The sequence below is a fragment of the Vombatus ursinus genome, unplaced genomic scaffold (assembly GCF_900497805.2).
Source record: "Vombatus ursinus unplaced genomic scaffold, bare-nosed wombat genome assembly UNPS02014813.1, whole genome shotgun sequence".
In the NCBI taxonomy this organism is placed as follows: Eukaryota; Metazoa; Chordata; class Mammalia; order Diprotodontia; family Vombatidae; genus Vombatus; species Vombatus ursinus.
The window spans coordinates 9,694,589-9,705,512 of record NW_020954591.1 but is presented as its reverse complement, the minus strand read 5'-3'; the positions used below and the strand labels follow the sequence as shown (position 1 = coordinate 9,705,512).

At 40.3% G+C, this 10,924-nt stretch overlaps 1 protein-coding gene across 2 annotated transcripts in view; it reads left to right on the top strand.

The window, feature by feature from the left end:
* Positions 1 to 10,501: 10,501 nt before the first annotated feature.
* The window catches only part of USPL1 (ubiquitin specific peptidase like 1), a 36,720-nt gene continuing 36,297 nt past the window's right edge, over positions 10,502 to 10,924 (top strand). For both annotated transcript variants that reach the window (XM_027835159.1, XM_027835158.1), the window contains exon 1: positions 10,502 to 10,583. The gene's annotated coding sequence lies outside the window, so the exon portion shown is untranslated. The remainder of the gene's footprint in view (positions 10,584 to 10,924) is intronic.

Genomic DNA, 10,924 nt, shown 5'->3' with positions numbered 1-10,924 from the left:
GTATGCTGTCAAATGATTTGGAGACAACTGTAGGAGATGGGATCAAGAGCACAGGAGCAACTGTTTTGGCAAGCAGAGCCACATCGTTTCTGAGAAATAGGTGTATAGGAGAGGTTAAGTGATGGACAGGGATTTTGAGATTTGGGTAAGACTGGAGAAGAGGAAACATGGCAGATGGCTTTTGTTTTCTAGGTCAGGTAGGAGATAGAGGCAGAGAAGGCACTGGAGGAAGCATATGGGACTTCAGGTAATAGAAGTTTGAAAAAGCCACTGGAGGGGAGTGGGACAGAAAATCAATCTCTCCCTTATGAGCACTTTAATACCCAAAAGTATAGAGGGTTATCCAGCTTTCTCCTCTTCTACCAAGACTCCCTTCTCTCTTACTTCCTCTCTTTCTGTTATGGTAAATCCCTACTGTATTAGATTTCTCACAGAAGACACTTAGTCGCTTATAGGGAATCGGGATTTTGTCCACTAAAAATTCAGTTCTTCCCCCTTTTCTTCCCTGAATTCTTTAAGTTCTGCTTAAATCTTCAGCTAATTTGATTTCGTCTTTTGATGATTCCTCCTTGTTCTTTTATCTTCTAGTTGTTTTTAAAAGTCACCCATAAATATAAAAATAAAATAAATATAAAATATAGAATATAAAAAATATTTCCTTGCATAACCTTTTCTTGATATTTGTACTTATTTTCTCTGCTTGTATTTCATTTAGAATGCTTGCAAAGTGAATATTCTCTGTATTTGTTTTTGTTCAGGACTACCTCAAAAATGCTTCTATGTTGTTGAAAGTCAATCTTTTCTTCATTATTGATTAGGTTTAGCTTTGCAGGATATGTTATTCTGAGTTGGAGCTTGAGGTCTTCGGCTCTTTTGAAAATCTTATTCCATTATTTTCACTCCTTTTTCATGACTGTGGATTAATCCTGAATTATTTGAATTAGTTTTCCTTTACAGCTCTAGGTCTTTGTCCTAGCTGCTTACAAAATATGTTGTTACTGAAATTGTGACATTTAACCAGTACTTATCTTTGAGTTTCATGCATGAATTTTTTTTTTCTGACAGTGAGCTGTGGATTTAGTTGATCACTGTTTTATTATTGATATTCAAAAATTCTGGGTAATTTTCTTGTATCATTACCTAAACTATGGTACTCAGATTTTTTAATTCATAATAAATTTTTGGGAAAGCTATTATCAATTAATCAATCAACAAACATTTTTTAAGCCCTTTGCACTGTGCTAGATACTAAGTATACAAAGATAAAAATGAAAGAGTGCCTACCCTGCAGGGCATATGCATATGTAAGTATAAACACAATAAGTATGTTAATTTTATGTGGAAGGGGACTAGTAGCTGGGGGGATCAGAAACAGCTTCATGAATAAGGTGGTGCTTTGGCTTAGTTTTGAGGGTTTTAGCACATAATTTATTTTTTTGCTGAAGTTTTAGGGTTGTAAAGGAAAAACTATTCTACTATCTTGGTGATAACGTGACCCTTTCCTGAGATTTTTCACAAATCTGATGATTCTCTGCACATATGAAAGGAGTAGGCTCAAGATGGCCATTCTTTTAAGCTGTCTTTTCTATGGCTTTGATGTTAGCATTCCATTACCAGTCTTAGTTTTCCTTATTACAATAGCCTTGGAAGAGTAGCTATGGAGGAATAAGAACCAGAGCTGGACTTTACCCCATAGGTAAGGCTGTCATCAGCATAAGGGTCCCATAGACAGAGCTCAGCCCACCTGAGTAATTTCTGGCCATACCTGTATTTATTAATATTAATAACATGAACATTATTATATATGTACTTTTAATATGGGTACAGAAATTGCCCCCATGCAGTGCTATGATATAGCACCACTGATCCCTAGGTAAAGTTCTGCTACAAAGATAACTATGATCTGGTAGGAAAAAATACTGCAAAAATACTGCTAGTGGTTCTTAATACATTCTGAGATCCTCGTGAGTAGAAATTGTTTTTTTCTTTGTAGTTGAATCCATAGTGACAAACACAGTGCCTGGTACATAGTAGGTGCTTAACAAATGTTTATTGATTGGGTAAATAAATGAACATATGGCTGGTTGCTTGTAATTTTGCAAGAGAGAACCTATACTTAAGTAGACTGAGCTACCAATCTCAAATTATTGACTGGTTTTGTATTCTCTTTTTTCAGGTTGCACAGGCCTTCTCAATATCATAATGACAAGGGGAGTGAGGATTGTAAGGGGGTCAGGAAGCAGGAAGCAATTCAAGACCAGCACTGTATATAGCCAGCATGCTTCTGGACAGGGAAAGAATAGATTTGTGTATGAATCACTGATTCTTAGGAGTCAGAAGGGATGTAGGCCCCTGTACAATACCCTAAACAAATAGTCATTGAGCCTCTGTTTGAATGCCTGCAGTGGCAGAAAACTCATTTTCCAGCTTATCAGTGTCTCTTCTAAAAATACATACAGAACTGACCACAGTATTCCAAAGGTGGTTTGACCTGAGCACAGTACAGTGTAACTATCAGCTTTCTCACCTATGTACTTTCTGAGCTAATAATGAATTCACAGACAACATAAAGATATGTGGAACTAGGCTACTGAGAATGCAACTAATCTTAGAAGCAGATTTACACAGACATGTAGTCAGTCCTAGAAAAAACCACCATAATTACATAATTTATTGCTCACCTCAGAGTATAACTGCTACTACCTCATGTACACTAGCTCTGTATTCCTACCAATGTCCCACCAAGATCTGTCCATTTCTGATGAGAGGAGGCAAGCTGACTGAAGACCTACCTAGTGTTTTAAATTTTCATGACTTGCATAAATGACAGACTATAGACTCTGTAGAATAGAAAATTACTTCCTTCCAAATAATCCTAAATTTCCTCTAGACCTTGTGACTAATAATCAAACTCATCTTGAAAAGGCAGTTATACCACAATTACAAAACAGTGTTTCTCTATGTCAGTTCTAGTTTTTGATTTGGAGGTATCTTGATTGCTAATCAGCATGTTACATGATTACCTGCTCAAAATTGCTAGACATGTTTCTACTTTTGCCATTCTTTGTGTATAGTGTTTTCTCAACTGAAGTGGTGGTTCTAGCAAGGGAAAATACAGCTAAGCATATTTAGCTCTACCATTAGATTGGCATGTGAACTGAGGAACACTGTGGTATAATGGAAGACACACTGGATTAGGGGAATGTGAGATTTAATCCTAGTTCTGCTATTTATTGGTTCTGTGACCCTGAATGATCTAATTAATCTTTCTGAATATGATTCCTCATCTGTAAAATAATAATAACAACTCTCCTGCTGAGAAACAATTGAGTTTATGTTGCTTCTCCAAAAATACAGTATAAAATATAAGGAATGACTATTATATATTATTTAATGTGTGAATTCCCTTTCACATTTTGTCAATAGGAAAATTGGGGGGGCGGAGAACATGAGTGAGAAAAGGAAACAACTCAATTTAATCAGGTAATTACATTCGTAAAGGACCAGGACATCGCAGAGAATAAACGCTTACTGAAAGTAGATTGGTCCCAGGGAAACATTTACAGATCATATTTAAGGTTATTATTTCTTGAAGTTTTATCAAGTTCATTTGTGTTTAACTCTACCCATTGATCAGTGCTCATCTCCCAAATAAAGCTGTCAATTTAAAAACTAATAAGATCAAGAATATCGTTAGTCAACACAAGAGTAATGCAGAGTAAATGCATGCGACAAAATTACAAAGCCCTAAAGTGAAAAGTAGCCAATGTAACTTTACACATTTGGTGACAGCAAAATTGTGATTTATGTTTTGACTAAATTAAAAGTAGTCATATTTCCTCTACATAACATATTTAAACAGTACCCTCAAGAGCTCTGGTACTGCCTTTTAATTTTGTTTTAGGGTATGTGTACAGAACAGCAAAAACAAAAAGTGTAATCCAACTTTCATACTGTTAGGTGTATTTAAAATTCATATCAGATTAATTTATATGATGATGACTAATGCATCCCTGGTAATCAAACAAAAGGTATTTATTAAGCACCTCTATGTGCCAAGTACTGTGCCAGTTATTTGGGACACATCTACAATAAATGAAACAATAAATCACTGAAAAACTTGAACAACTGAGACAGTGCTCTAAGAGATTTGATTGACTCTACCAAAGCAACTTTTGAAGGATACCAGAACCAGACTGAAAGTGGGTCACCCTGACCTAGAAAGTGACTCAGGATATATTCAAGGTCAAAGATAACAAAACATTCAGAGGGAAGAGATTGTTTCTAATACAGCAGCCTCTCCTGGTGAACTTTGGTACTATGGCATATCAGAAATATTAAAAGTGCTTGGCCAATCAAGTTTAATCAGATATAGTATGAATACTACGATGATTTTGTTGGCTCAAATGATGTTTCTTGAAAAGTACTTGGTTGGAGAGGTACAGAAATATAGGGTGACATGAGAATCTTAAAACAACTCAACCTAGCTGAGTTAGAAAAGAATTAGGGCATGAATTATAAAGATTAGAGCCAAACAACTGAGCTCTAAATTTGGACTAAAGGGAACCTGATATAATAGTTAAACGTGTTATCTCCAGGCACTTCTACTGGTCATCTACCATTGCTGTGCACACCTTTCCTACCACTGCCTCAAAGAATTCTTCTCTTCAAGACTGAGCTAAAGCACAATCTTTACCACCATCACTACATAAAACCTTCCCTGAGCTCTCCTACTGCTAGTGCCCTCCCAAGTTGCATCTTAATAGTTTGCATTTATGTGCACTTTTTATTATATTTAACATGCATTTATTTTATAGCTGAAGAAATAAGTAAACCTGAGGCAGAGATAGGAGATGGCATGTGCCAGGTGCATCAAACCACTATTACCACTACATCCCTTCATGCCTTCCATCCCAAAAGCCCCATGAATAGCAATGATCCTCTATCTCCTGCTTCTAAATGGTACCCAAAGTCATAGTCCAAGGGAAGCAACCTTTTGGGAGAAGTAACCTTACAAATGCCCCTGCCAGTGCTATAGTCACAGCTACTGAGGCAGAAAACTTCTTACCACTAAAGTCACTGGCACTGACAAATGGTCCTATATCAGAAATAGATATAATGTTATCAATGGGACTGATACATTACCATCTGACTTATAGTTAAAATCTCCTACATCTATCATCTTCCTTATTAGAAAATGAGCTCCTTGAGAGCAAGAGCTTTTTTTGTTTAATATGCTTACCACGGTACTTTGCACCTAGTAAGCACTTAATACTTTTAAATTCATTTATATGTAGTCTCCCCATTAGAAGCTCCCTGAGTAGGTACTGTGTCATTCTTATTTATATCTCTGTGCTTAGCACCACACTGATACATAGTAGGTGCTGAACCAATGTTTAACAGACAAGAAAAAGGAAGTAGGCAGTAAGTGAAAATGAGACTTCTATTTGTGTTTCAATGGCTTTAGTTTCTATTTAATAAAAAACATCATTTTGCTGTCCTTCCAACTGGGATCATGCTAAAAAAAATTATCAGATGATACAGCAGAAGCAGGGCTAATGGTGGTGGTGCATTGCAATTCAGGGTGCTCTTGTGCCCTGGGTCCTGGGCTATCTCCACCAGTTCCAGGTAGACACATCAAAAGATGTGCTATGCCCTTCAAAATAGAACTAGTTCATCATCCATGCCATCAATGATCCTAGAGGAGACATCCTAAGAATGTGAATGGAAATGCCAATTTGCAGACAATTTCTACCTTTTTCCTCTCTCCAGTACAGGCATACCTAGCCTAGCCTAAGATGTTAAATGGCTTCAAGAAAATATGTTAAGAGAAAACGCTGCAGAGAAAACGTTGTCAGTTCCTTGGGAGTGGTGGGGAAGAAAACTGTGATTTTGTTATAGGGAAATCCAGAAAGAAGACTCCCCTAACAGCCTTTCAATTTATACTCAGAAATTGCCTTGGGGCACCAAGAATTACACAGCCAGTATATGTCAGACGCAGGACATGAACCCAGTTCTTCCTGACTCCCACGACAGAACTCTTAACCACTAACCCTTATGTTGCCTCTTATTTCCTTTTGTTGTTGTCTTTCAGTCACTTCTCAGTTGTGTCTGACTCTTCATGACCCCATTTGGGGTTTTCTTGGCAATGATACTGGAGTGGTTTGTCATTTCCTTCTCCAGCTCATATTACCGATGAGGAAACTGAGGCAAACAGGGTTAAGTGACTTGCCCAATGAGTGTCATATAGCTAGTTAAGCATCTGGGATGTGAACTCAGGTTTTCCTGACTCCCAGCTTGGTGCTCTATCCATTGTGCCTTTATTTCCACACAATATTATAAATGAGTGATTGCAAATGAGCTACTTATCAATCAACAGCCATTTATCAAGCCTAATACTATGTGCCAGGCCTTGGGCTAAGCACTGGTGATATTAAGGCAAAACCCCAAAAAGAAGCTTGCATACCAGTGCAAAAGATAGCACTGAGTGTGTGCTCTCATGCACGTACACGTACACACACACATACACAGAGTGGAAGGACCTTTGTAGAAGGTGACCTTTGAACAGAGTCTTGCAGGCATATGAAGAGGTAGGGGTAAGGACTCTTTCAATTTTACAATGAAGTGTGGTTAAAATATACCAATACTATTGTAAAATGTTATTGATTGGAAAAGAGTCTGTCAACTTAACACCTCCAGCTCCCGGTAAAGAAGAAAAATGGAACCTACTATAACGGTGTTTGAAGCATTTGTGTTTGCGCTTGTTCCCTCCCCTCTTGCCTTCCCACACGTACCAAGCTTGTCATGTCTTTATACTTCCATGTTTTTATTTATAAATTAATAATACAACAAATTTGCTATAGGGTAACTGTGAAGGAAAAAGCAAAAGCTGTAAATTACTCTCAAGTACAAATGCTGGACGTGTAGTAAGGGAAGAAGACCTGAGTTCAAGTCTTACTTGCAATATGCTGTTTGACTATGGGCAAGTCACTTAACTTCTCAGTACCTAGTAACTTATTTCCCTTTGGTTCATCTTAATCTCTATCAACGAAAGGAATTTTACCAACTATGCCAATGAAATAGAATCAAAGCAGACAAGCTTTAGATTTGGAAGAGACCTCTCACTGAGTCTGTGAGAAGTTAAATGATTTGCCAAGGCCACACAGGTAACAAATAGCAAAGCTGGGATTAAAACCCAGTTTTCTACCTCTACATTCATTTCCACAAGATTTTGAGTTCCAGTTTTCTAACTCTAAATCCAATACTTTAAGGACCACAAAGAAGTTGGATATTTTGCTGTAATTCAGTTTGCAGTTTTTTCTAGTTTTAAAGAACTATAATGTAACTTAACTAGTAAACCGAGGGCAGATTTAGTTCTATTTTATTAAGTTTATTAAGCTGGCACTCTGTGAATCTTTATCATGATAAATATACTAATATCAGTAATGAATAAGGATCTTCTAAATAAATATTTAGAGGTAGGTATTTATTTAAACAGGAAAAAGGTCTGATGAAAACTGGGTGTGAATAGAGCACTAGGTAGACTCCCAGAATTTTAAACAGGCATCCCTTTCCTTCACAGGAAGACATGGATATGGAGGAATGTAACACAAGGTGGGAAGGCATGTATGGATTGTAATCTCTATCTTTGGAAGGAAAATGTATGCCATGAAATCCCACGTCCACTGGAGTAATGATAATTCAATATGGCCTAAGCAATTTTCTCCTACCTAGAGAACTTATACTGATTTTTAACTGAAAATGAGTCAGTAAATTAGTGAACGAATGTACACTAATGTACATAAACAAAAACAAACCACTTTTACTTTGGGGGCTGGGGGGAAATAACTCCTTAATGGTTTTGTTCATTAATACTAAGAAAATTTTTAGTAAAAAGAATAACTTAAAGGTCTGTATCCCAAAAAGATCAAAGAAGGAAGAAAAGGACCTACACGTACAAAACTATTTATAGTAGTTCTTTTCTAGGTGGCAAAGAATTAGAAACTGAGAGGGTGCCCATCAACAAGATATGGCATATGTATGTGATAGAATACTGCTGTGCTATAAGAAATGATGAAGGGGATGGTTTCAGAAAATCTGGGGAGACTTATTTGGGGCAGCTAGGTGGCGTAGTGGATAGAGCACCAGCCCTGGATTCAGGAGGACCCGAGTTCAAATCCTGCTTCAAACACATAACATTTAACTAGCTGTGTGACCCTGGGCAAGTCACTTAACTCCACTGCCTAGCCAAAAAAAAATTTGTATGAACTGATGCACAGTGAACTGAGCAGAACCAGGATAACAATTTATACAATAACAATTCATACAATGTTGTAAAGAAACAACTTTGAAAGGCTTAGAAAATGAATAACATAATGACCAACTTCAGTACAGGATGAAACATACTATGTACCTCCAGATGGAAAGATGATGGACTCAGAGTGCAAACTGAAGCATACATATATACACATTTATATATATATATATATATACACATACACACATATATACACATTTGTATATATATACACATATATACACATTTGTGTATATACACACAAATGTGTATATATTTGACAATGCTAATGTGGAAACTTGTTTTGCTTAATTATACATATTCATAATGTTTGTTTTCCTTGCTTTCTAAATGGGTGGGGGAGAGAATTCAGAGTTGAAAATAAAACTGAATTAAAATAAAATGTATAACAGAAACACAAAATCACAGACCTCTTGGAAAAATGATAATACAACTTAACCAATTTTCTCTTACTTGGAGAACTTGTACAAGTTCTTAATTGGAAACGATTATGTGAATTAATGAATATATCTATTTCTAAAGTGGGTAAACAAAAACTAACCACTTCTACTTTCTGGTGGGTAAGAGAAGGAGAATCAACCTCCTGATTGTTTCTGTTCATCAATATTAGGGATATTTTTTAATAAAAAATAGTTTTAAAAAATTTTAGTAAAATAATAGTTTAACACAAACAAGTCCCCCCTCCTTTTTTTTTTTAACAGAATAGACAAAGTAGGTGGCAACCTTTTCCCTCTAAATAAGAAACTCTTAGTTCACTTGCTTTCAAAATATTTTGATTAATCGTACTCAGTCAAAGGATATTTCCTAGGAGCCCACTATGTAGAAAAATATTGTGAAAAGTACTGGGGATATCCCTTGCCCTAAAGGTAACTTAGTCTAATGGTAGAGAAAACATGCCCAAGCCAATTATGCATAAACAAACTATATAAACAGGATAAATGGGAAATATATAAGAGGGAAGGCCCACCACTGGAGGAGGAAGAATCAAAACAATTAGTTACCTTTGTAATCTTATGTATTTTTATGCATTTAAAAATATTATTCTGAAAAGGGGTCTACAGGCTTCTCCAGAATGACAAAGGGGTCCACGACACAAAAATGGCTAAGAACCCCTGTCAAACAGATAAATACTCTACTGTAAATCTTTTCAGTTCAAGGAGAGCTAACAAAAATTGATTTTGGAAAAATCAGAAAACAAACCAACCCCCAAACGAGGTGGTTTCGAGGCTCTGTTAAAACCACATCACAAGGACACGAACGGGCGGAAACCCCAACTTGTTCTCCCACGGAAGGCACGAGGCCGGTCCTGCAGGGAGGACTAAAGGAAGCGGCAGCCCTCGTGATGGGAAATGCGGCTGCCGTCGGGATCCGCCCGGGCCCAGGGCCCTTCCGTGGGAGAGGGTCTAGACACGACCAGGGCCCGGTAGGCTCTGCCCATCAGGGGCGCAAGCGCGCTCTCACGGTCCAGTCCCCCCCGGCTCGGAGCCCGGACCCCGGACCCCGGGGTGCTGGGCCTACCGGGCGCCGCCGCAAAGCCCGCCGGGAAACAGGGAGGGGGAAGGGAGAGTGGGGGTGGGGAAGGGCAGGGTCTCTGGGACCTCGAGATCTCCGGCAATGGCACGCCTCACTGTGCGCTCGGACCAGGCCCAATGCGTCAGCCGTACGTCCACAGCAGGCCCCAGCTCCCCAGGGACTGCTCCATCGCGTCCCTGTGGGGGGGGTCAAAAGTCGTCAGGAAAACAAACAACCAAACTCGAGGCCCTACGGCGGAGGGCTAGGTGCCGGCCTCTTTCTTAGGACTACATAATCCCTCCGCCGCGGGCAGCTCAGCGGCTCTAATCACCCTCCGCGCCACCCGCCTCCTCGGCCGCTTTAGCGTTATTTCCAGCAGATTCCGGCGACGTGACTCTCTCCTAGCCGGAACGCCCACACAGGGCGTCGGACTCTTCCACCGCCGGCTCCACCCCCAAGCGCAGCCCCGCCGGAAGTGCTCTAGTGATCTCTCCTTGCTTCTGCCCCGTCCCCCCTGCGGCTGGGCTGGCTGGGACCGGAACGAAAGTTCGTGAGTGTGGGAGGGATGAAGGGGAAGCATTTGCAGGGGACACGAGCAGGAAGAAGCTCTGCTCCTGGAGGAGGAGCGGCCCAGGGGAAGAAACGTGAGTTGAACGTTTCATGAGGCCGCGCGACGCTCGAGCTGGAGGCAGAGCCGGAGCCGGAGCCGGCGTGGGAATGGTCCCGGTGCGCGCTGGGCGGGCACGAGCATCAGGTGAGGGGACTGGAGGGGGCTGTTTGCCCCTGTTGGGATGGGTGGTGAGGGGAAGGCGGGGGTGGGGTGGGAGGGGGGCTCCTGAGCGTGTCGTGGGTCGCGCGATCGGCTGGAGGCTGGGCTGAGGAGGGGCCGAGGGAGGCTCAGGTGGGGCGCAGGGATTAGCTTGGGATACCAGAGGTAAAGCCTGAAGAGAAACCAGAGTTGTGTCTCTCCCCGAGGCGGGTAGTGCCTCCGCCCCCTCCCCCACCCAGGTTCCCCGTGGGCTCCATCTCGGCCGTGGGAGGTGGGGCGTGTTCGTGGGCTGGGGGCTCTGCTCTGGACTCACCTCCGTTCTGTGG